Genomic DNA, 6,000 nt, shown 5'->3' on the forward strand with positions numbered 1-6,000 from the left:
AAATGTTCGTACATGGTACATCACACATGCGCTGGTGGCCTATATGTATTATAACTGTGTACACAGTGCAGTGACGGAAAATATCCTACTGTACACTAAACTGTTTGCGTATATTCATTCAAGACTCGATTGATTTTAGTGTAGGCCTATACGGAGAGCCAAACGTTCCATAAATGTCGAAAAAGAAAGTGAAGTGTCCAAGTTAATATATATATGTCCAAATCGATATCAACATGTTACAATTCGATATCAGCATGTTACAATTCCATATGAACATGTCGAAACAAAATACAATATGCCATTGCGTCTATGAACATGTCAAATTCAACATCAGCATGTCGAAAACTTGTAACAGCATGCCATTACTACATTGGTCATGTCAACATGCTATATTTACATCGTGCTATAATTTTGGCACTTCGGCGCGCGCCAACGTTTCGTATATGTCGAGATTTATTTCAGTATGTCCAAAACTTGTGTCAGCATGGTGAGCGAAGAGTAGTGAAGTATTGCCATGACAACGTTGCACATGGTTCGTGTCGTTCACACGGTACTATGGTTGAATATACTGTAGCGGAAAGCTACGACTTTTCCTTGGTGAGATACGTTTCGTTCCCTCAGGGGTTACATCTGTTGCGCTCCGCGGAGGTAACGAGAGATGTTTATCCGAAACAGGAACAGGAACTGATTACGTAATTTTGCTATATCGATGTATTCCCGTGACTGGCATAGGCAGGCACGGCGGTGGGTGTGTGAGTCGATCCCATTGGTCGCAACTCATCTAAAAAACTGTGACCTTCACCTGCAACAGACATACAGTTTAAGTACTGTAAAAATATTAAAGCATTCTGAGTACTCTTAACTTTCATGTAACGTTTTTTTAAGGGCAAATGGCACATAACCTGCTAATTATCTTAGAATCTGTTCCTCATGTTTTTCAACAATTAATGTATCTTCCAAATTTATGTCGTCTGGAACATCCAGCCTCTCAAACTCTTCAATCATCAGCTTCACCGTAAATTCAACTATATCCTGTAGCATGAACATTTCTAATGTCCTCGGCGGATGCAAAGTTTTTTGGCAGCCATGTTTCGTGTTAAATTAATTTTGTTAATTTTATAACACTAGGTTCCCAATGCAATAACAAACAGCACTAACGTTATTTGCCTAACGAACGAAGAAAAGTTTTATTTCATTTCATTTATTTTTCCATTTCCTCACAATGTTTATATAATAATAGGACTGTGAAGACAATACCATGCAAAGAAAATAATAAGTAATAAATCATATAAAAGAAAAATAATGGAAATTTCGGAGAGAAAATGGTGGAAGGGCTTGGAAGCCGTAGCTTGTACAAGAAGCCCACCAAAAATAAAGATAACAAGTATAAAGTATATGGGCAAGATAATAAAGCCCCTTACACTTGACTAAAAGTACCTATTTCGCCATTACTTGTTCATATATTGCGATGAAATATATGCTGAGATAAACAATTAATTATTAAATACGAATCTTCGCATGATTCGGTGAGAAATGAAAGATATATTCCGATCGAAATTCTTACAGGTATGCGTAACGTAACATATATGAGTACTGTGTATACTATTTCAATTACATATACGTTAGGATCGGAGTGTCTGTTGTTATGTTGTGAGGGACGCTATATACGAAATGACCTTTGTACCAGGATTACGTAATAGCTGATGATGGCTTTACCCGTGTTTGTGCCCTGAGGCATGTTTACTTATGGCGATCAAATTTTGTCGGTTACAATGATACTTCAAAGTGGGTTTTCTCCTTCTGTTTATAGCTCCATGATTCAACCACAGTACCGTGTGAACGACACGAACCATGTGCAACGTTGTCATGGCAATACTTCACTACTCTTCGCTCACCATGCTGACACAAGTTTTGGACATACTGAAATAAATCTCGACATATACGAAACGTTGGCGCGCGCCGAAGTGCCAAAATTATAGCACGACGTAAATATAGCATGTTGACATGACCAATGTAGTAATATGGCATGCTGTTACAAGTTTTCGACATGCTGATGTTGAATTTGACATGTTGATAGACGCAATGGCATATTGTATTTTGTTTCGACATGTTCATATGGAATTGTAACATGCTGATATCGAATTGTAACATGTTGATATCGATTTGGACATATATATATTAACTTGGACACTTCACTTTCTTTTTCGACATTTATGGAACGTTTGGCTCTCCGTAGGCCTACTCATTCCACGAAACGAATTCCGATTGTAGTAGAACGGCTCACAAATCTTGAATAACGTAAACACGAACCCAATATAATGTAGTGTATGCAGGGGCGTCAATCCGATTTGAAACGTGGGGGGACGGAATCGATTCGAGTATTCCGGCCGTAAGTACTATCTAAGCGGAGCGCCACCATCGGTTGGCGCGCAGCGTACAAGAAAATTTTTCTTCTGGCAGACCCCTCAGATTGCAGGAAACGGCATTTCCCGTGCATTATGGCAGAAAGCAACACCCCTAAAATTGATAAAAATTTCCGGCAATTTTTTATGTTGGGAAATATTCTCGAAGGAAGTGATCGCCATTTATTCCTAAGTTTACCAATTCCTCGTCTCCCAGAAGCGCCCAACATTTAAGATATCGAAACATTTTCGTGTTGGCTGATCCATGATCACCGCCCATCAAGGGCGGCGGAAGCACTTTTAATCTGGGGGGGGCACCGACATCAAAGGGCACTTTGCAGCAATTCGATTGGACTGATGCAGCCTTATATTTAGTACCCTTTACAACTCTTATTGTATTATCTTATTTGTGTACACACATCACTCCATCAACGCCCCCCCCCCCTCTCAAGGAAAATATGCATACTAGCACTGCAATATCCAATGTGCAAATTGGGTAACAAGGAACAAGTTTTCTTTTGAGACAAAATGAGGCGAAATCATGCTAATTGCTAATGTAGGAATCTTCCGAATTAGAGTTTAGTTCTTGTTAATATCTTAACAAATTTGTTTCATTCGAAATAGCTTTGAGTTTGACCCACAGAAATTCACTAAGAGTCAGAGGCGTAGCCAGGAGTTGCAAAGTTGTATGCACGACTATCTGGGCGGAGCGCCACCATCGGTTGGCGCAGAGCGTAGTAGAAAATTTTTGGTTTTACAAACCCCTCAGATGGCCGGAAAAAGGCCCTTCCCGAGTGTTCATTCTGGTTCCCTGGCCTCTTGCTAACTTGAGACACCTCAATTTTTATGTAGAAAATGGGCACATTTTTAACCTGGGGAAAAGTGGGGGCACGTGCCCCCTGTGCCCCGCGTTTCCGCCGCCCTTGCCGCCCATGCCCGTGAGAAGTGGTGACTGGGTGAAGAAAAAGCCATGCCGTTTGAAAACATGGGCAGAAAAAGTGAAAGTAGCGAAACCTAAGGTAAAACGCGCGATAACGAAGTGATTATTTTCCAGGTTAATTGAGACTGTATCAAACGCGAGCTTAGGACAAACATATTCAAAGGTAATGGCATTACTAATCCCTATACAGTATGTCGTCTTTGAGGTGTGTGGAAAATCCTCAACGACCATCAAAGAGCAATTGAATATTTAGTCTACTTTTCGATTTCGAAAACACTTTTTTTTTTAAATTATGACAAAATTTTATGACACCTTTGATTTTTTTTTGGGGGGGGGCCTGTGCCCCCCGGGCCCCAATGGGCACGACGCCACTGACCCAGGGCCTCAGATATAGGCCCATTGCAGGGGTGGGCAACCTTTTGAAAGAATGGGCCAGATTTTAGGAGTGAAAGATTGACAGGGCCGCACCTAACCAACGGCCTGCTGCTGATTTCAAACCTTTGATTCCGAGGACGTTCAAGCAATAGGTGTGTGTACTTAATCTGTATTCACAAAACCATAATGTCAATACAGTCCTGTTGATAATTAATGGTGATAATAGACCAACCTGACAGCATAATAAGTGCAGATAAATTCTAAGCAGCTAGCTCGTTTTTGGTGATGATACAAAATAGATTGAGTTTTTCTTTTTCTTGAGACATCTCACGGGCCGCAAAAAAATCACTGGCGGGCCGCATGTGGCCCGCAGGTTGCCCACCCCTGGTCTATAGGAACGATGTCCCAAAATTTCCCCGGACATATAGGCGAAGGAAGCTATCCGCCGCGACTGCATGTGAGTTTCTCGACTTTCTGTCCTGGGAGTCATACCACAAATGGTGCATTTCCTCATACGCCATTATTAATAATTTAAATAACTAACTAATAAGGCACAGCCCATATCCGAGTTCGTATAGCGAGCTTAGCGCAAATTTGGCGCCAGCATGTTAAACCAGGTTGCTAGGTCTACGAGAATACATTTACATGAAATTTGAAAACAAGGATAGCAAGACAAACAACTTTTATTATGTTTTCAGGACCTCACACATGCGCATGTATCGTCAGACTTAGAAAAGGTCCCATGTGAGTGGTGGCTAAAGTGATGAAGGCATGAAAATAAATCAGTGGTTGTTCGTTGGAGTCCTCAAGCAAGTTACCTCGGTTGCTAGGTGGATTTGTATCGGGTGAATTCTGGTCGGAGCGTACTATATAACCACCATATACCCAGGGACGTAGCTAAGGCCTGATGATTGGGGGGGGGGGGGGGTGTAGTGGCTGAAAATCGGTTTTGAAGCCAGAAAATTCCAACTGCTGCTTTGTACCCCCCACCCTCCCGCTACTCGTCAACGATACGGTCAGTGTCAGTCAGAAAATCCAATCTTTCGCGACTGCACTTCTGTTACGAACTTGTTGCGATACATTTGTACCCACTGGCACTCATTTCAAAAACTTATTGCCCCCCCCCACCCCAACCAACTATTTTTGTGAAATTCGGGCAATATGCTGATAGCTTTTTTGATAATTTGCAATGTGTTTTTCAGTGGTTATACTGATATTATTATTACCCAACAATTATCACCAATACGGAAGGGTAATAAGACGGAAAATTATTGTATGCTATTTGCATGCGATGTAAAAACCGATGCATGCCTGTATGATATGCACATGATCATGTGTGCTGCGCGCGTAGCGCGCGAAAAATTTTGGTTATATTTTTCGGGCAAGTCGTTACAACCCCCCCCCCCCCCCCACAAAACAAATTGGGCTCCTACGCCTATGACGGTAGTTCTATTAGGCATTTTTTTGTAGCATTCAAAGTCATAAGAAGTTTTGTACGATGGAGTATAAGAATCGCGAAAAACAATTTCCCAAAGTGGCAAGGAAAACGTGGTAAATATGACAGGTTAAAGGTCAATTTTGACCGAAATTTTTAAAAAAATTTACATGAAAAGGCCTAGATAAACTAGAGTGCGACAGTCGGAAATTCCGACTGTCGCACACCAATTTTCCAACTAGCGTCAGTTTTACCATGGCTTGGGGGTGAGACACACCCACACCCCCTCTAACGACGTCCCTGCGCGGTGAATATGGAACACGATCACATGGTTCAGCCTCTGTTGAGTCATGGTGCTCCGTAGCCTTGTCTTCAAACGCCTCAAAGCACTAAAAGATCTCTCGGCTTTCGTCGAACTGGCGGAGGAGACGAGGAGCAACCGCAAGAGAGCTTCGACTTCACCAAACATAGCCCGTACCACTGGATTCATCAACTTGAATATTTGTCTATACCCTTCAACCGACGACGAATGGAACTGGCCTCGAAATAAAGGCAGACTAAGCTTAAGATTGTTGGAGAGCTCAGGGTACCAACTCACGAGATCTGGGTGGAATTCTCCATTCAGCAACATTGAGTGATATTCGAGGATATGAATCCTAAGATGTGTAAGCCGTAACTAAATAGAGCCACGACATTACTCTTTTTCCAAATGTGTGGGGGGGGGACATTTGATATTGTTTACCCCATCCATCGAAATGTGGGGGGACGTGTCCCCCGTCCCCCCCTGGATTGACGCCCATGAGTGTATGTATCATAAGTAATGTCAACATGTGATTCAAGCATTAAAA

Source organism: Apostichopus japonicus, chromosome 11 (assembly GCF_037975245.1).
Source record: "Apostichopus japonicus isolate 1M-3 chromosome 11, ASM3797524v1, whole genome shotgun sequence".
In the NCBI taxonomy this organism is placed as follows: Eukaryota; Metazoa; Echinodermata; class Holothuroidea; order Aspidochirotida; family Stichopodidae; genus Apostichopus; species Apostichopus japonicus.